Here is a 21,532-nt window from a genome sequence, read left to right as displayed (position 1 = left end):
TTGTTAACATTTACAGAATCTGAAATCCAAGTTCATGCTTCATACACTCTTGCACAATAGATGGCAGATTAAACTTATATCATGATGAGAAATCATTTCCCTTTGAAAGAACCAATATGTGGATATTTCATAGCCTAGAAAAAGAGAACAGCCATTTTTCTTGGGTTTATGACTTTGAAGTTTTAACAAGGCTTAGAAGGAAAGTGGAGATTCCTTGGGCCTGAAGTGTATTTGCTCACTGAAATTTTGCTTGCCTCCTCATTGTAAATTACTTTGAGCGTATTTTTCTATGACAGATTTTACGAGAATCTGAATTTGGAGTGTAAAAGCTCTATCAATTCAGTAACTTAGAAAGAGGCCCTGGATACCTACCTGTGTGTACATAGTAGTTATTCATATATATTCCTTCTCCCATGCTGTCAAGACAATCAAGCAGATAAGCTAACAGTCATTAATATCTTGTAGTTCAATTACACACCACCAGGTTGGAAGTCTTATAGAGTCTATAATGTTTTAGTGTTCTCTGGAGTATTATTCTTTTACACTTTCTTCCTTCTTAAAAAAAATCATCAAAAAAGCCAAAAAAAAACCCCAAAGCAAAACAAAATAAAACTCACCTTTGGATATTTTTTAAATTTTTGAAGTGATTTGTAGAAGTTTAAGGCCTCACAAGACATGAACTCTGGGGTGGAATTTTTAAAAATTAGTTTTTTCTCTGACTTCAGCAGCAGCCATACTATTAAATCCATGCCAAGTGGTTACAATCTTATACTACCCTGGCAGCAGACTTTTCTGTGGTCTTCATCAAATTTCTTCATTCTATTTACATATAACTGTTTATAAGTTAAGGATTCATGGTATTTATGAAGTTCTTTAGGGTAGAACTGTTTTGTGGAACAATTTGTGGTCTAAAATGAACAGAGATTATTATTACAGTTTAGATTATTACTGCAAATTGAAATTTAACAACAGCATGTCACAGGTGGCATATTCTTAGAAATGTAGCAAAACTTGCTATAATGAATCACCAGCATATTATTATTGTCCCCATTTGTTGTAATGTATTCATTCGGTTCATGTAGAGTTACGGCAGCACTTTAAAAAATTGTCTTAGTTGTCTGTAATTTTATTGCTTCTCTGCTTTTTCACATCAGGTTATGAGTTAGGTTCTTGGCTGAAATTCTACCATTAGAAAGATGTTCAGCACCTTACAAGGTCTATGTCTTTCCACAAATATAGTCTGAATACATTCAACACAAAGAATATGCTTGTATTTGTGTCCACGGAGTAGAAAAGTAATTTCCTGAAGTTTGCAGAAGAGGCAGAGCAATGCACATGACACTGGAAAATAATACATTTTAAGTAATCTGAGCACATTAAGTTCATGCATAACGTGCTTTCTAAAACACTGCTTACCTATGTTCAATTATTTCCTGGTCATATCCTATCTACAAGTTTGCCTAATCACAGATGTTGCTTAAAATATATGGATTTGTAATCTCAATTGTCTTGTCCTTCCTTCTATGAAGTGGGGTTCACTAAGCTGAATTGTGCTAAAAAGTAGCACCCTGCTATGCAGACTTTAAATAACGGATTGTTTGAAATTACCTCATGATCCATTTCTGTAATAAAAGAGAGAAGTGTCCTGACCTATCAATCTCATTTTAAAAGAGCTGTTCAAAACATTGTGCATTGTGCACACAGAAACTAATAGAATGTTTATTATTACAACAACTTTGAGCCCAACAAAAAATTCCTGAGAAGTTCAACTGGGAGCTTAAATCAAGCTCTTTGATTAAAATACCTCACAGAACTCTTATATGTGAGAGTTCATATAACATCTATTTTTCAATTGCTGAACTTTTTTTTTTTTTTTGACGATTGTTTTTTTTTTTCCCCTCTTTTCTTCCTTGGTAATCTGTTTGGTTAATAAGCAGTTGGAATCTGGCCAGACATTCATAACTCAGTGAATTACATGCTGTTTCTTCTGAAATGCATATTAAAGGAATTCAGATTTTTAAAAATTTTTGGTTTTATTTTCACTTTTTTTACAGCACAAGAGTCTATTTATCAACATTGAGTCAAGATAAACATACAGTAAAGAAACCTAACAAATGTTGCAGTATCTGCAAACACATTTTAAAAGTAGAGTTCAGGTCTCCAATACCAGTGGGATTATACCAGCCACATTTTGGTTGCAGATTGGATTAATCATCTGATAGTTTTCTCTTGGGTTATTATCGTTATCTTGAAGGAAACTGGCTAATCAGCTTTATCTAGTTTTGGGGTCAAGTTGAAGGTCTCAACAGAGTAAAGAGATGCCAATTTGGACCAGAAATGCAACGGATCTGAGTGTGGACTCTCCGCTGGGTTTCCCGGAGAGGAATTAGTCACACAGTCTCCCTTAGGCAGGAGGAGAGAGTGAACCAGTTCCACTCGGTGTTCCGTGGTGAAAAGACCTTTATTCCCAAACTAGAACTTGAAGAGAAAGCAACAAGAAGTAATGTTTATCTTAAAAACACCTCTTGTTCATCTAATGGAACTGAGGGGGTTTATGCATTATATTATGGTTGATCGTATCTCTGTCATTTCAAAGAATACACTCAAAGAGTATCTTGCTCCATTTTTGCCTCTGCACTATAGCAAAATACCATTACTGCCTGTTTGTAATAATGTACCTGAGTGGTGCTAATGGCATAGTTAAAACAACCAAAAGTACTGTGTGATGCCTTAATTAAAAAAAAAAAAACATAATTATTGTTTCAGATTTATACTACAAATGTACAAACTTCATTCTACTCAGCAGTGGCAGAACTACTAAAAGCAATACAGGTTTCAGGATAACCCCTAAAAAATGACTGAACAGAATTGGTTGAGCATATAATATATATTTGTGCTGTAAAACAAGAACACAGCACAAGTGGAGTAGAAATCCTATAGTACAACAGATATAAAACAATGTTCTTTCTTTACACTCTCTCCCAAGTCCCTTACCAGTTAATATTTTACCTCTTAGTTAAAATGCATTTTTGGCATGGAATTAGTCAATAGAACTGCCATTGAGAAACAGCCAGTTTTCTAATATGCTTGAGTAGGCCTAAACAGCAGGTGCTGCCATGCTCTCATGGTCTCCAGCAACAAGCCATGCTCCACCATGTGTCTGAGATTGGACAGGCTGTTTGGAGCTTTTTTTTTGGAGCACTGTAAGGTCCTGAACATGGATGGCATTTGAAGCTGTCATTGCTGTTAAACCTTAAATTTTACCTTTATTAGACAGGGTTTCTACTGGTATTTATTATACATCTGTGGGTGTAAGAGACGTTTCCACTAAAATTCTCAGGAGATGGGAAGTCACAATTCCATGAGCTCTTATCTGGTGGTGGGCTCTTCACATTGATGAATGAATGACTTTGTACATTTGCTGTCAAGGGAACACTGAATTTGAGGTGGCTCTGACCTGGTGTGGGATGAGCTGCTCAGGGCTTTTGGTGTAGGAGGAGACCAGGGGCACAGAGAGATGAGGAAGTCATATAGTCACTCAGATATAAGACTGGTACTTGGTACAAGTACTTGGTCCACATATTCTTGATGACCTTCTTCCACTGTGTGCTCTTTTATTTATTAAATACACAGGTTGAAATCAATTAATTTTGTTACTGTATCAGTTATTATTGTTTTAAAAAATATTTGTTATATTTGTGAAATCCTTACATTTTCAGCTTTTCATTGTCCTGCAGAAGTCTCAAATAGTGACATGCAAACTCATTTTATATTTGTCAGCGGGAAGCTAGGGACTTGGTTAGGCCTTGTACCCGAGCAGTGGAAAAGATGGAGGAAGTGAGTTGCAGAAGGATGCTGTCTGGAGTAGCAGACACTTTCAGCTCTCACACCTGAAACATTTCATGTCATTTATAACCATGTGCCAGCCTGCCTACAGATTGGAGAAGACACTGCCCACAGTTCATGTTTGATATAGAATTTCCAGAATTTTTCTTCACCAAGCACTCTTAGACAACTCATATCACTGAAGTCAACATGACATTGCAGTCAAATACCACACAGACAGATACTTATGCCTATTTTATAGCTGATGAACTGGAAGTGAATGATTGTATTGCAGATAGCCTGCCATATATTAAGTGCTTGAGTCGATTTACTTTTTCGTGGAGAATTTTCTGCTTTTTTTTGCTGATACTGATTTTGTAAGAATTTACCCTTACCAAAGGAAAAGATTGGCAGTATTGAGAGCACTTTCACTTTATGGAAATGATTTTTTAATTTACTTTTTTTTCAAAGTATTCAGCAAATTCAGCAAAACCCCTGTCATTGACATCAGTGGAAATGATGGTTAAACTTGTCTTTTTAATTTAGTGTGATTTTTGGCAAGGAAATCTTTAATCTGTTCCAGAGAAATACACTGTAATACATTGACAGGGCAGAAAATTTGAATACAGAAGTAACTGGAACAAAGCTGAGTATATCTGATTAACTTGAAAGGATACTTTTGTATACGTAGTCTTACAAAATTTAGCAAGGAATTAGGAATTTAATTTTGTAATTAAGAACTACCTTCTAGCTTCAGTAGCAAACACATACATAAAGATTTATTTTAAAATAGCACAGTTGTTGAAAGAGGCATTCCAAGTAAGATTCCAGAAAAAAACAACTAACCAACAAAAAAAAATCAACAAAAAAACCACAACCAAAACCAAAAGTTTGTGGCAGAAAAAAAAACAAACGGTATAATCCTCATCATACGCTGAAATTACTGCGGGCCATATCTAATTCGAAGAGAAAAATATTTCAACCAATATAAGTTATTAGAAATTTTTTCTGGAAGATTTGGATGTTAATTTTACTCTTCCTCTGAATCTGTGATTGAACCTCTTATTTACTCCCCTGTTTCTCCAAATTTGCCATATTTATATTTGCAGTGTTGAAAAAAAAGCTTTCTTGAAACAGAGCATATTAGCTTTGACTTTTGCTATCTTGCATGCAAATAATAATGTCATTTTAAGTCATCTTACATTAAAGTAATATTAATGACCATATTTTAGAATGGAAGAAGATTATTTTCAATAAAGTTAACCCTCATTACTTGATTGTTTAATAGAATAAGCTTTTATGAACTTTCTATTTTATAAACCAAAGATTTATTACTATTATTACTAATTTGAAGAGAAAGTCAGAGACATTTTGGTCTTTTTTTTTCTTAATGGTGTGGATGCAAAATAGGTTTATTGACACCAGTAAAGTCACTCACTCATGGCTGGGCTTCGCGAATGAAGATTTGGGAAAGGTCTCTACCCACGTTTGTTACAAGTGCGCTGGTAGCTAAAAAGGCCAATATGAGACAGGCATGTCCAGTTGCAAAAGGCACAGCAGAAAGACTCCTTAGGTGGTAAATTCTGCAGGGCACAATTCTTTCTGCATTGTCTTTTTTTCCTCGAGTGATCCTGCGTGTGTTCTCAAAAGCATCAGCAGCGTTATAGATGGTGTGTCTCCAGACCTCCCGATTGGAGGCCAGAGTAGACCAGTTATGTTGATCAATATGGCCCAGGCTGAGATGTTGTTTCAGGGAGTCCTTGTATCTTTTCTTTGGGACTCCTCTCATGCAGCAGCCAGTGGCAAGTTCACCATAAAGCAAGATCTTAGGGAGGCAGTGATCTTTCATCCTTGAGACGTGCCCTGCCCAACTCAGCTGTGTTCTCAGTAACATGGCCTCAATACTTGTGACAGCTGCTTGTTCTAGAACAGATGTATTGGTCATATAATCTGACCAGTGGATGTTTAGGAGGGATTGTACGGAGACAGCGTTGATGGAAGCGTTCTAGGAGTTGCAGGTGGTGATGTTAAATGACCCATGATTCGGACCCATATAAGAGAGTAGACAGCACAATGGCTTTGTAAACACTGATCTTTGTACTTTTCTTCAAGTGTTTATTTCGCCAAACTCTTTTATGAAGCTTTCCAAAGGCACTATATGCCTTTGCTAACCTGTCTATCTCTCCATCAATCTTACCATCTGAGGAGATGAGGCTACCGAGGTAATTAAACTGCTGGACTGATTTGAGCTCTGATTCGTCAGTGATGATATGGGGATGATGGAAGACTTCCTGAGGTGCTGGTTGATAGAAAACTTCTGTCTTCTTCAGGCTGACTTCCAGCCCAAAGAGCTCAGCAGCGTCTGCAAAGCAGGATGTTAAACGCTGCAGAGCTGCTTCTGTGTGGGTGACAAGGGCAGCGTCATCAGCATAAAGCAGCTCCCGGACAAGATGGTTTAAGGTCTTGGTGTGGGCCTTCAGTTGCCTTGGGTTGAATAGGCTTCCATCAGTATGGTATCGAATGTAGATACCGTCCTGATCCTCGAGGTCTGCCGTGGCCCTTTGGAGCATCATGCAAGACTGTGAATAGGGTTGATGCGAGAACGCAGCCTTGTTTCACACCATTGGTTATTAGAAAGGGCTCAGAAAGTGCATTGCCATATCTGACTTGGCCGTGTTGGTCCTCATGGAGTGAGATGATCATTTTAAGGAACTGGGGAGACAACCTAAACGTTCCAAAATCTGCCACAGACCTTTTCTGCTTACAGTATCGAAAGCCTTGGTGAGATCAACAAAGGTTACATAGAGACCTTTGTTCTGTTCCCTGCACTTCTCTTGCAGTTGTCTGAGAACAAATACCATGTCTGTGGTACTCCTGTTGGCTCTGAAACCACACTGACATGCAGGTAGAATTCCTTCTGCTATAGCGGGTATTAGTCTGTTCAAGAGTATTCTTGCCAGGATTTTGCCAGCAATGGAGAGCAGAGTAATACCACGGTAATTTGGACAGTCTGATTTAATTCTTTTCTTCTTATATAGGGTGATGATGACTGCATCACGAAATTCTGATGGTAGTTCACCTAGTTCCCAACAGTGTAGTATGAACTCATGAAATTTAGCATGGAGTGCAAGGCCCCCATGTTTCCAGACTTCAGGTGGAATTCCATCAACCCCAGCTGCCTTGCTGATTTTCACCTGTTGAATGGCCTTAAGGGATTCTCCTAAAGTGGGGGCAGTATCCAATTCATACTTCACCGGTTGTTGTGTGATGGACTGAATGACTGTGTCTTGGACTACATGGCTAGTACTGAAAAGGGTCTGAAAGTGTTCAGACCATCGATTCAGAATGGAGGTTTTATCTGTCAGAAGCGTTTGACCATCTGCGCTGAGTAGAGGACTTTGGACCTGGTATGTAGGCCCATATGCTGTTTTCAGGGCCTCATAGAATCCTTTATGATCACCTGTATCTGCACATAATTGTGTCTTTTCAGCTAGATTGATCCACCACTTGTTCTGGATGTCATGGAGTTTCTGTTGGAGCTTGCTGCATGCAAGATGAAAGGCTGTTTTTCTCACGTGACAGGATGGCAGTGCAAGGTGTGCTTGGTGGGCGGTTCTCTTCTTCCTCAACAATTCCTGGATCACTTGATTGTTTTAATCAAACCAGTCCTTGTTCTTCTTGAGGGAGAACCCTAAGGTTTCTTCAGACACCAGTAAAGTAACTGGATGTAAATGACATACTAATTTAGAACTTTAAAAATATACGTTGCCTTTTAATGAGATCTGTTTTTCTAACGTATTTATACTTTAGAATAAGGAAAAAATTGTAAATGAAATAAAGGCTTTGAGTTACTCTTCAGTAGCAGCCTGACCTTTTATTGAGAATGCAGCTACTAAATTGTCATAAGGAAGAGTTATAATGAAAAAAACTGGAGCATAGATGTCATAGATGTAAATTTATGAACTGTCTTGGCAGTAGGTGGCAATAGGCTCACAGCAAATCCCTGTATATTGCAATTTCCTCAAGGAAGCCTCTCCCACAACCACCAAAAAGCTCTTTAGGTTGGGTAGACAGGAATACCATGCTAATGCTTTAATTCTACTATGCAGTAAATCACCATTAGACCAGACACAGAGTCTAGCAGGTTGTCACCATCTGGCAGCTGAACCAGCAAAGATGAGAATGATATACGTTAGAGGTTTACACACCTGAAAGGTCATAAAGTGTACTGGAGGTGGAAACTTTACACCTTAGTTCATGTGGACAAGGAGTAAAATCTATGTCTGTGGTCTTGATGCAGCACACCCCTTACAAATAAACCTGCTAGAAACGTCATGGCTTATTACCCCACCTGTTGGATTCAACTGCTGCCTTCATGATGATGACATTTGCAGTTTCAGGCTGGCAAGCTGCAAAGAGATTAGAAAACACATATACACAGACACATAGTTACATGTAAACAGACACCCCATCCCCCATTCCTCTTTTCTGCACTGCATTTAATACTTTTCCACAATGCACAGGAAACCAATTCAAGTGGTCTGGCAAAGCAGGGCTTGACCTACAGATCCAATGTCACTCCAGACACCAGTGACTGAGTTTTGCCACTGCTGACTCATCCCATACAATTAGAGTAGATCACAATATAATAGGGTAATAAAATATGCTGTTGTAGTGTTCTTCACACGGATACAGAAGAGGTAAAGAGGGAAAATGAGACCCTTGCATTTTCTCTACTGGAAGTATTCTAGTCTTTTAAAGTACACTGTCTCTAACTAAAACTTGGTTGTTGGGACCATGTCCTCATAACTTTATACAAATCTTGCCATATACTCTCTCTTGACTTGTTTCTACATGCCAAATAAATTGGAATCAGTGTTTCAAAGAAAAAAAGAAAACAAACCAGAAATATGTCCAATTTAAAACTGGAGTAAAAAAACCCAAAAACGGGAATAAAACAAAAAAGGATGAAAAAAAACCAGTTTGATAAACTCTCAGTTTTAAATAGACATGCATATTGAAATTCAGGAAGGAGATAATTCTTAAGTTACCTTTTTACTTTGGCCTGGCTGGTGCAATTTCCCATGGCCTAATCTTTGTACCACAGATAAGAACAAGTGTAAGGTAAGAAAAGGTGTCAAGATGATATGGAATAGTTTCTGACAAAAAGTTGTCTGGGTGTCACAGAGACACAATAAAACTGTTCAAATTTTATTTTCTTCCTATAGAATTCTCCTAGGATATTAGATTTTGTATTTTTTTGTGATTTATTTCCTTTCTGTTCTTCCTGACGAAGTGGCATTTCCAGGCAAATAGCTTGCTCAAAAACCTGTTCTGGAGAATCCCTTAAATCTAACTGTAATGAGGGCTTGAACTGCCACAAGACATTAGCTTTTCCTTACCTACAGTCTGAAAGAGGAAAGTATAATACAAGGAAAATAAAATAAGTCTTTGCATGTTTTTAAGGTATATTTTTAACACCAGTTCTATTCAGCAGAAGCCCATTCCCTCTGTAAGAATGCATCATACACTTGCAGAGATATTGCTGCAAAAATATATGTGAAAAAGTGAAATACTGGAGAAATTATGCAACCTTTCCACTTCCATATAGTATTTCACAAACTTCTCAAGTGCCTTGGGTAATATTTTGACAGCTCTATTGGGAAAAATGATAACTATTCAATGACTCCTGCATTCTCTCCACATACTCTGCAGTTATGTTGTACCACCAATGTGAAGAGTAGTAGGGAAATTACCCAAAGGATTTTGTGCGAGAGGATATATTGGAGCTGGGGACAAAGGCAAAGAAAATTAAAAACCTGATCCTATTCCAACACAGTCATAAGTCTGATCAACATTTCAGATAAATTCTAACCTTTTCTGTCATGAAAGAGTGTATCGTGTGAAGTATAATATGCCCAGGGTCTGTTTTCATTTTGTTTTGTCTTGTTTTGTTTTTTGCAGTTCAACTTGCCAACAAAGAGCACGCTAAGGCTGATGGCTGGAGTAATAAAATGGAAGATTAGGGTCACCACACTCTCACATTGTTGTCTCTCTTGCAGAAATTCTCACTTTGTTCCATTGTTGACAGATCTCTGATGTGTTGCAGAACAACAAATGCGTATGTATACAAGAGTGATAGTTAATGGGAGTGACCTGTACAGATCCAATTGTGAATGATAGAACTCTACTTCCTTTATGCTTATTTTAAAGTCTCCTTGATTAAAGGCAAGGACTCATATGAAACATGAAAAATTTATGTAATTTTGAAAGACATTTAACATGTACCATTTAAGAACTAATCATTTCTTTCCTGTCACTATTTTCTTTCCATCACAAAATCTCTCTTAAATTGGGAATATATGTTTAACAATCAAAAACTGATGCTGTGAATTAAAAAATAAATATGCCACTTTATAAAATAAAGCAGCAACAACAGAAAATAAATCAGATTTGTATGATTTTAACTATTCTTTAATCTGCTCCTGAGCAACAAAAGTGATTTGTGTCAGCCTTTATTGCATTAAACTTTAATTTTCTTCCACAAGAACAGGATTATATAAAGGAGTATTGGATTGCACTCAGCATGGATTAGCTGAGCAGTGTCTTTGCTGCCAAGGCCCAAATGGATTTCCTTCCTTTTGTGATTTATCTTTTTATTGCTGTTTTTTTCCCCTCCTTCTAATTCCCATTACCCGTCTGTTTGCCAGAACTGAGATACCCTCAAGAGCAGCAGAAAGGCAGGCAGAATTATTGGCTTATTGCATATCTTTTTGTTCCAAGGATCCTTACTAGCCAACATCAAAGGAATAAGCTAACCCTCAGCCATAGAAGCTGATTGCTAGATTTAAACTGAAAAATTAGAAGTTATTCATTGTAAAAGGGACATAGACTTCTTGAATTAAATTTGTATATGTATGCATAATGATCTTAACTATTCCCTTAAAAATTGATACAAATTTCCAAATTTTTGTCTAATGGTAGATCAGCAAAAGTTTGTTGGCCAAAACAGAGATGCAGCGTGGCAGTGTGAATGAAACAGGAAAAAGATTTGCTTGGTATAGAGTCAGGAAAAACCAAATATTTGCAGGGATAAAAAGGCAGAAAATAAAATATAAACTCCTAATTATAGACTGAATGTAACAAATTGCTATTTGTATTTTGCAGCCCATTGTAGAAACAATTAATGGATTTTTCAGTCTTAACATTTTAATCAGCAAGACAGTGTCCAGTGTAGATGAGACAGAGGTATTTAAGAAAAAGATATTTAAGCTATTAAGTTACAGAGAGTGGGTTGGGTTTGTAGGCAGTGAAATACAGCCCAGATGGCTAGCACTAGTCTGTGTTAGGCATATTCAGCCACACCGTTCAAGTGTAATAAAAAATTAGAAAAGTGTAGCAAAGCATACAAAAGCTACTGTTAAAAAGTATAGTTGAAAGGTCTGATTCTTCACCACAAGGATGAAGTAGGAGCAGAAGCAGACCCTGCTGTCATTACATCACTGAAGCAATTATTAATAATAATTTCCAGAGCACACTTTCCATGAATCAGTTGTGAAAATATTTAGTGAGTGATAGACAGTCTAGAAGCTTGAAACTAAGATGTGTAACTGCTGAAACCTGAGCTGACTTTGCTCCTGTGCTTAAATGATTTTTGTGATGTCGCGTGTATGTTGCACAGTCCAGAACTCAATCCAGAGTCAAACCTGGCCCAAACATGTAGTTTTGTTTTGTGAGGTAAACCTGACCTTTTCATAAATTAACATGTAAAAGAAGCACATTAAAAATTTCAGTTGATTCCTCACTTGGCAATACTGCCCGCTGAATCTGAGCAAAGGATGCTTCCACATAATTTCATGTCAAAGCTAGAAAGTTTCCTTATTCTTCAGATTATACAGAAGAAGTCTTTGTTCATGTCATTTAGTTAGAGACTTAGTTCATTTTGTTGGTACACAAGAAAGAGTTGTTTATTATTATATTATCAAAATGAATCTTCGTGGTTGTTGCTGTGTTATTTTCTGAAATTGTTGAATTAGACTACTGACTGTTGTGCCACTCTTGCTTTATTTTGGGAACTGTTAGATTTCTTAGAAGTAGCTTTTAACTCATTAGTAAATAGAACCTTTAAGTTATCAAGCATTTTTCCAAACAGGCTTACTGCTTTCAGACTGTGTATAGAGACACTAGTCTGTCAAACACTAAATCTGAGATGATATATCCTGCTGCCTCTGTCTGATCAGAAAGACATACAGAGAGACTCCCTATGGTGGTTTTAAGACTCAGTGTTTGCCTGCTTGTCATGTTTTAATTCCAGTCAGCAACTACATACCATGCAGCTGCTCACTCACTACCCCGTGCCCCCCTCCAGTGGGATGAGGAAGAGAATCAGGACAAAAAACCAGTAAAACTCATGGATTGAGATAAGAACAGTTTAAGAATTGAAATAAAGTAAAATATTATAATAATTACAACAACAACAACTACTACTACTAATGCTAATAATAAGGGAGATAACAAAAAGAGAGAGGGAAAGTTACCAAGAGAAACAAGAGAAACAGTTGCTCAGCACCCACTGAATGATATCCAGCCCACCCTCCAGCAGGAGATCAATGGGTCCCAATACACTGGGCATGACATTTGGTCAGTTTGGGTCAGCTGTCCTGGCTGTGCTCTCTCCCAGCTTCTTGTGCACCTGCTGGCTGGCAGAGCATGGGAAAACGAAAAGTCCTTGCCTTAGGGTAAGAACTACTTGTCAATAACTAAAACATCAGTATGTTATCAGCATTATTCTCATACTAAACCCAAACCAAAAAGTTTTTGTAAAATCTTTTTTTTTAGTAAAAAGGCAATTAACTCTGTCCCAGCTGAAACCAGCTCTCTTACTCAAAGGAACTATTTGTGATAGAATACATATTGAAATATATAATAATGTCATTGAAGTCTATTCCTTTCTAAAGGAAAAAAAAAACGCACCAAGGGTAAAAGATGCCCCCCATCCTGCCCAACAAACCCAGAGTATCTCTCACCATGTTCCAAATAGGGAGAAAGATAAGCTTGTTTTAGGACATTTGTCAAAGTCTAAAGAAGTGGCTCAGCTTCCAGATATCTCTCTGCAAAGTGGAACACAAAAAATGTACAATTATCTGGCTACTAGCCTGCATGCATCTCATGCAGAAAAACTGATGCTCTTAAAACTCAGAAAGAGGCCACCCAACAGATGAAGTACTTGCACTTCTTCCTCTTACCTGACTAAATTAAGGCAAAATTCATTTATATGGAGACTAAAGGGAGCTCCTGAAAACATAAATCTTCTGCTGTTGTGAGCAGTCATTTTGTGTAATTACTTTTTTATGCTCATCATGTTACATCTGCCATGTAATTATATTTTTGTTATGACTTTTTTTGTCCCTGCGACTCTTCCTGAGATGTATTTTTCATGATGCCAAGACAGCTTTTGAATTTCTCTGCAGTCTTTGCAGCTTCCCCAGATATAGCTTTTGTATTATTCATAGGCGGAAATGTAGATGTGATAATAAAAAATGGTCCTTTAGGAGGGAATGTTTATGATCTTCTTTGCTTCTTGATTCAGAAACTGGTCCTGTTTTATCCAAAAGACAAGGTCATCTCAGTATACTGGGATGCACAGGCCTCAAATCCATCAAGATGGGCTTATTCTGTAGAAGCAGCTTTTGTTCTGCATGGTGCAAAACATAAGCTGCTTGATCAAAATGCTCAGGCTAGGTGGACATGCTAATAGAACTCATGTGGCTTGAGCATGAACCTGGGCTGTATGTTGCCTGTACAGCAAAACCACACTTGTGCAAGCTGCAAAGAATCACTTGCATATATGTGTACATGAAATACACCATTTTGAGTTTGATTTTATACAGAAAACTACTGGTGTCAGATATAATGTCCATTAGAGGAAATCAGGTCTTCATACTGTGAATCTCAAACCATTCAACTTTGAAAGATACTGCTGAGGTGTTAAGTTTCTTTCAGTTTCGCCTGCTTTTCTTTTCTTTCCTGCTAGGCTGTACAGACATGAAAATCTACAAGAAAAGTTTTTGTAAAGATTTCCAGCTTAATTATGGAAATAAAAAATGTTTGGGCAAAACTCTGATGCTAATGAGAATTAGCCTGCTGTTGCCTGTCCTCATAATATTTAAGTAATAGTTTATTGGGAAGTTGTAACACAAACCTAACAAAAGAGTTAATGAGCTGGTTTTGCATTTGAGGAAGACTCAACTTTGCTTCAGTCTGACTGAAGTAGGGGAAAAACCTCTAGTTGTTTCATTCCAGTTCATCTGCCTAACTGCAGTCAAACATATGCTGAGTAAATTGCAGGCATATTTACCTATACATAAACCTATTACAAAAAAGCTTTGTTTGTCATTCTTATGTGCTTTCCAAATCTGACTCCTGAAGATTTAGGCTATGATTATGCTGCTGTTTTAGACAGCAAGTCGCTGTAGAAAATATTTATATATGGATTAGTTTTACATTGCTTTATGTCTTCAAACTCACTAAATAATTTCTGGGACACTTTCTTACATCTGAAGATGAACTCTGATTAACTTACTTTTGGCTGTGGAAAATTCTCCAGTGACAGCTTAAAAAGATCTTGGACTGTTACAGCACAGCTCTTTTTTAAAAATAGTAAAAATACCTCTAGTTTTCAGTCCAAATTAACATGAAGCAACAGACACCTTGGTACGCCTTGATACCAAACACTTATTAATGACTTGATTCCATCAGCAATATATTGGTTACACTTCTGCTACATGCATACAATAAAATCTACTTTATGATGAGGCACATGACTAGGTTATCATTATCCTATTTTCTATAACTTTCTAAGAAAATTATATGAGTTTCTGTATTTTTCTATGTATATACAACTACTGTGATACGCTCTGGTGGCTGACATTCTATTTTTCAGAAACAAAACCCAAAGGAATTTGATTATTTTTTCCTAATCCAGAAAACTCTAAGGAACTTTGGAAGTGATTCGTCACAAGAAAGATTCGAGGAACAGCAAAAATACTTTACAGTAATAAGATATATATATAAAAAATTCTATATTCTAATTAATCAGAATGAGAAATGACAATTTAATACTAGTTTCTAATTACTTACATGGTGAAAGGTGTAAGGTAATGTAATTCCTCTCCTTTCTTCCAGAAAGTGGCCATAATGAGTCTAATAAAGCAAAGGAAAGAATTAAACAGAATCACACTGGATCTGAGGAGTGAATTTTCAGTAGTACAATGGTCTTTGAAGCAAAACTCCCAACGTTCTTCCAGTGGATTCTTTCTGGTCTGAAATTAAGCGAAGATAACATTCTGAAAGAAATTCTACAATTCAATCATAAATTATTTGACTTGGAGGCATTACTTGCTAAAAGTGTGTTGTAAAATGGTCTCACATGGCTTAAAAGTTATTTTATATATACATATATACTTAAGCTTACTTGAGTTAATTCAACTATTTAATATTTTGAAATTTCTAGTATCTTTATTGGTTATCCTGAGTGCTTTTGCTCTGCTCCGTACTATCACATCTAGAAATGTGACTTGATCAGCTGGAGTTGTGTCACTGAATTTGTTGGTGTAGAGCTGAAGCAAAAATAAACTAAAAACTATTTAAAAAAGCCTTTTTCTGTGATGCCATTTTCAATTTTTGTTTCAATTTTAGGTCCCTGCAACCTGATGTAAATGTGGTAACTGTTCTTTAACTGCACTAACTTCAGCACCGAGAGCTGACTTCAGCAGGCCAGCAAAATGAGAAAGGATGTAGAAATTCAATCTTTTTCGCAGCTCATTTTTCAGGGATCTTGATTCTCTTCCTACAGATTTTGCTCCTATTGGAGCATTTGTCTTCCTATTTTTCCTTGAACTCTCTTAATGGCCGCAAAACATTTATAGTTGATACTGGTAAGGACAGTAATCTACTGAAATTGTTGTTTCCATAGGATTATATTTTTGGGTATTCAAAACTATGTACTGTGCATAAATCAAGTTTTATGATTATTTAAATCAGTTTTCCATCTGACCTGAGTGCCATTCTTACTTCATTTGAAAACACAGTCAAGATTTTACTGTCCATTCTTTATGATGATTATGAAAATATTAGATTCCATACCACAACTCAAGATTTTATTTTCAGTTGTTCTCATAGTTAATCCAGTCTCCAGTATTTCTCTTTGTAAAATAGTAATAAAGGTTTTGGTATATTTCTGTGATATGATAGTGTAGAGGTATAGAGACTCACAGCCTACTGAGAATGAAGCATCTGCTTCACCTTTAAAATGGAAAGAAATAGAGCTGAAAAATTTGACTGCATTTGAAATCCTGAGTGCAGAGGTTTATTTGGTAAATTTAAGGTAATTTTGAAGGTAATTTTGAAACTGAGCATTCTAGTATGTACCATAAAGTTCATTTTCTGAAAGGATTTGAGGAAAAAAGCTAGAATAAGAAAAAAATTACCATCTACTGGTCACTTAATGCTATTGGTTTGTTAGAAGGAGGATGGAAAAAAAATTCTAAAAGTCTATTGAAAAAGCCAAAAAATGCATGTGCTCTGTATGGCATGACTGTACTTTGAATTGTAATTATTTTTTTCTTTTAAGGTGAAAAAGAATTTGTTGTCTGTTTTGGTTTCTCAGTTTTCTCTCATCAACCTGCTCTAACAAAATACAAAAATAATTCAGTCTGTGGCCCAGTTTAGTTCAGCATCCCCCTGTGAAAGAGCCATTTGGTTACACTAAGAATGAGGAATCAGGTATACGAAGAGATACTGAAATTCTGCCATATGTTGTAATGTATGGATAGTTTTCACTGTGTTAAATCTATGTGAAGAAGGGACAAATGTACTGCATTATCCTATCTTGAATGCTTAGAGTACTTAGCACTTCCATAATGTTGCAAAAGGATTAACTGACCATCACCAAAACAGAGGTTTTGTAAATTTTAATTTAGAAAATATAGCCTACAACTGGGGACAATGAGGCACAAAGTGAACATAGAACTAAGCTGGTCTTGATAATCAAGACATTGGAGCCCTGGATTTTTTCTGTGTTTTTCTTTGTTTTTCTGTTGTTATGCCACTACTTGTCAATGTGCTACATATGTAGCGGGCTTTCAAATATGTACCTTTGTACAATATGGGCAAAATTATCTTCGTTGCACATTGGAAGTGGCAAAGAAATAGAACTGCCTCTTGTTTCTCAAATGCACTGAATGATAGAGAAATACATAATACATATTTTGAGTTTTGATAGTAGTACAAATTCAGTGTGAGTTACTGTAAGTTAGTTGTTGAAGGACAGTTTTTCTCCTCTTTCTGCAGCTTGCTACCTGAAGTAACATTGGTGAAATCACATTTATATTGGTAAAACTTAGCTGCTTCTATATTTGAGAAATGTAATGAAGAGATATGCCAGGAAAATTATCAGCAAATATCAGGGGGATAAAGAAGCAATCAACTTCTTCCTCCTTTAAGCACTCATCCCAGCCCAAACATTGCTCTCCAAAGTTGTGGTTGTACACAGGCCTTGTACACATTCCCTATTCTTGAAAGTTACAATATTTTAAAACAGTTCTGAGGAACATCTATTTACAGAGATATAATCTCTTCTAAATTCTAGCCTACTATGGCTTCAGTATGACTTCATGTGGTATTTGTAGTTGATTTCACATGGTACTTATAGTCATGGCTATAGAAACAGAACCCAGCTTTCTCAAACAGTTTTCCAATGAAATCTTGGCTGTTTTGTTTACCTTTCCAGTGATTGAACATATCAAATTGACAAATTTTTTTCTAAAAATGGCATACTAGATTTTTGTTCAATTTTGTTTTGTTTTGTTACAAAGCAAGGAAGTTGACTTCTAAGAGTTCTCAAAATCCTGACAAACCTCATCCACAAGGAGCAGTTTCAGAAATGTCCTTTTACAGTATTTCCATAAAATATATATGTCATTTCTTTTCATTTCCAAATAGGTTTAAATGAATTCCCATTTCATGCTGTACATATTTGTAACATGATTTTGTAGACAAACTCAGATGATCTGTGCCGGATGAGGTCATAAGCTCATGTCCCACGAAAATCTTTCTACAAACTTAATATTGAGAAATCTTCAGTTTTTATGAAGTCAGTTAAACCTCTTGAACTGTATTTTAAGGACAGTATAAAATCTTTGAGGAGTCATTGATTGTAAATTCTTTTGAGTAGGACCAGAATTTGCCTACTATTTATAACATAACGAATCAGTGTGTCTCTGGGCTAGAAGGGGCCTTTGGGTACAAGTGGTAAATAATAATAATAATTCATATAGGCCCTGTCGAAAAGTCGCGAAAAGAGATATGGGGCATTTTACCTGGTGCAGTTTCTACCATCAGATGCTCTAACTTTAGTGTCATTTGTAACAGAAAACAGTCAGATTTTAAAATTAAAATATTGTACTTATGTGTGTTACTAGCTTTTCAGAAGAGTAATAGTATTGGACAACTCTCCAGGCTTTTTTTATATAAATGTGGCTGTTCTCTGTGTAAAACTCATTTTGGGATTTATCATGGTATGCTTAAATTGGAGAGCTTGATGTTGACATTAATTCATTGAAGTGCAAGCATTAAATGTTATTGTACATATGTTATAGCATATGGCAGGTTTTCATCCCTCATCTCTTTCTTAAGCTCTGTCCTCAGAGTCACTAAAAGTCTGTCCCATGAGATGACTTTTTGTTAAATTAGGTCAGCAACTGAAGTAGGCCTTGTGTCAACTTCTTTTCTGAATAATATGGCAGTGTTAATACTTGAAAATTATCTTTTCTTCAAACTTTTTTGGTTGGATATCTATAGAGATCTTAATCTGACCACAGAAGTCTCTGAGTTAATTCTCATCAGATATTTATGAGATATTTTAATTTATATATTCTATTGCTTTATTAACTACAGTGTTGTTTTCAGACATTTGAAGCATACTAGTCAGATGTCTGTGGGGAGAATAAACTTCAACTCTGTGAAGCTCTGTAGTGGTGTGTAGGTAAAGACAGGAAGAATGGTTGACCTTGCAACTAATGCCTTGGTAGTAAGGTGTTGGTAGTAAAACAATGCTTTTGCATTATTTCGTCTCTACAGACTCTGGATTGCTGTATCCCATTTCATTTTGCACATAGCCACACATACAGGTGAAGTGGAGAAATGCTAGCACAGCACAAAGTAGTATATGTACGGTATATCCTCTGCAGGATGTGATCTTGCTTCAGCTTTCCAGACAGAAGGAAATGTTACTCCTGTTGCTTTACTAGTAGTTCCATTTCCACTGCCTTTCTGCCACCCATGATTTTATAAAACTTCACCACAGCCAGTCTCGCATCTTTTTCAGGCTGATGAGTATAAGCCTATTTAATTGTTCTTCAGTACTGCAGGATTTGATTAGCTTTCTTGCTGCCTTTGAACATTTTCCAGGTCTTCTATTCACTCTTCAAGATGGAAAATTTAGTACCCCATGGTATTCAAGAGGCAGGCATGCCATGGATTTGTACAGTGGCTTAATTATTTTCTCTGGTTTTTTTGTTTTGTTTTGTTATTTCTTTACAGCTTTTTAAATATTTTCTACTTTTTTTTTTTTTGTGCTACCAAGGATTGAACTAAAATTTTTATAGAAGTATTGATTTTTCTACTAGACCTTATTACTGAATACTAGCTCAAATCGAACCTAGACTTTTGGGCTTGTTGGGTTTAAGTTAAAAAAATTAATTTATTATTTAATACACAGCTAAGACTTAGATTTATGAATAAACAATGAACAGAAATTTTCAGACTATTCTGACCAATTTTTTTTTCTTCTTTGATATCCCAGTGCAGAATTTCTGATCATATTATCTGGAATACAGAAGTGACAGTTTTAGCTTCTTTTCTTCCAGAAAGATGACTTGTACAGAAAGTTTTCATTATGGGCTTTAGAAGTTGAAGAAAGATATTACCTTGTTGTGTTTCCTGCAGAAGCAGGAAACCAGGCCCAAGCATACCTCTATGCTTGTCTTCTATTCATGTAAGTGGAAAAATGACATTTTGCGTCATTTGAACAGTAAAGGGAGAAGGGAAAAAAAAAAAGAAGAAGCTTTGCCCAAACCTTCCAAGAGGCTTTGGACCCGATATTGGAATGCACATGACCAAGCATGATATTTCCTATGTGCATCCAAAAAATACAGGTTATAACTCAATCTTTGTTCATTCTTCCTGTTCTATTGTTTAACTTCAAAACCCAATATTATATGCCTTACAGTTGCCATTTTTGTCAAATGGATTTTCTAATTAGTAATGTCTCTTGAATGGGTGGAGTGAGCATTAAAAATATGATTTCTCTTTGCTGTTTCTGACATTTCCACTGCCTCTTGAGTTTGATTTTTCCTCATCTGAAGTCAAAGTACAACCTGATAGAGACAAAGAGGAGAGAGGAAAGATTAATTTGTACATTTTGAGTGTTGTTCTTTCTGATAGGAACATACCCAATTGACTGAATTGCAGAATACAACATACTACCTGAACCAAGCCCTGGATGCAGAATGCTGCTTATCTTCATTCTTGTTATTAATTTCTTCCATCCTACCCCCCCTTACCATGTTCTTTAGTGACAATTGCCTTCCTTTCTAGCACATTTTCTTACCCACATTATATGCTATTCGAGTTCTTTTATTTAGGATTTTTCACACATCCTTCACATCTCCTTTACAGTCTCCAGTCAATAAGCCCTAAGATCTAAACACTCCTTTACACTTCATGGCTATTCCCTTATGACATGCATTTTCTGTTGCCTAAAGGCAGATCTGTACAATTTTTGTTATTGAAATCTGGGGTTTTTTTTCTTCCCAACCAGATGGATGATGTGTGAATATGTCTAAAAACTGAGAATACCATTAACTTGGTTTTTACAGAGCTCTGGGAGACACAACATCTCTCTGGCTCCTTTTAAGCTAGGCTGAAAAAAGTAGTAATAACTCCACAATACAAGCAAAGCAACTTTAGCACATTATTGTGTTTCTCTTACAGTTCAGACTGCAGGGAAAAAAGATGCACTTCTACTGCTGTGCATTAATCTTTTGCTCTTTGCGAGAGAACGCAATCCCCAAGTCATACACAAGCTGGATTTACACTATTCTATTAAGTATTGATTGTAATGCTTGAAGCCTTTATTGTTCCAATTTATCAGAGCTTTTTGCACTGTGATGGGTAGAAAACAATACTGTTCAGTGACTGCTTGTTGTGCACTCCACAGCTCATAGGGCAAAAGTGGCCAAGAAGTGGTTTTGTTATCATTTTTGTTTTGTTTTGTTTTTTTTTTTTTAAAGTCAATAGCTTCAGAAGGGAAAGCTGTGTTAACCCAATTTCCTCAATACCTGGTGTTGAGCAAATAAAATAAAAAGCATCCAATGTCTAACTGGGCATAGACATCTCAATAAGGATTGTTTTAGAAGAAGTGGATGTCCTTCTCTCACTGCAGCTCTGTGAGTCTAAACTCATTAAATGCAGAAGGTTAGAAACTCCTTTTTTGGCAGAGAGGGATGTTCAATCTTATTTTATCAGAGCTCATCTAGTCTCCTTGTTCAACTACAGAGTGCTGTTATTGCTTTAATAAAACATAAAATCAAATTTTAAAAGAGAAATTGAGTATAATCACCAATATTTTAAACAAATAATCATAAGA

General features: G+C 36.2%; 1 long non-coding RNA gene across 2 annotated transcripts in view; it reads right to left on the bottom strand.

The window, feature by feature from the left end:
• Window positions 1–2,431: 2,431 nt before the first annotated feature.
• Window positions 2,432–21,532, bottom strand: part of LOC108493081 — a 34,404-nt gene continuing 15,303 nt past the window's right edge. For both annotated transcript variants that reach the window (XR_001873327.1, XR_001873326.1), the window contains 4 exons: window positions 14,965–15,027; window positions 12,852–12,935; window positions 8,177–8,234; window positions 2,432–2,478 (listed from right to left, as the gene is read on the bottom strand). This is a non-coding gene — a long non-coding RNA (uncharacterized LOC108493081). The remainder of the gene's footprint in view (window positions 2,479–8,176; window positions 8,235–12,851; window positions 12,936–14,964; window positions 15,028–21,532) is intronic.

The sequence above is a fragment of the Lepidothrix coronata genome, unplaced genomic scaffold, assembly GCF_001604755.1.
Source record: "Lepidothrix coronata isolate B3197 unplaced genomic scaffold, Lepidothrix_coronata-1.0 Scaffold14, whole genome shotgun sequence".
Lineage (NCBI taxonomy): Eukaryota > Metazoa > Chordata > Aves > Passeriformes > Pipridae > Lepidothrix > Lepidothrix coronata.
Note: the sequence above shows the minus strand (reverse complement) of the source record. Positions and strands in the feature narration are given on the sequence as shown.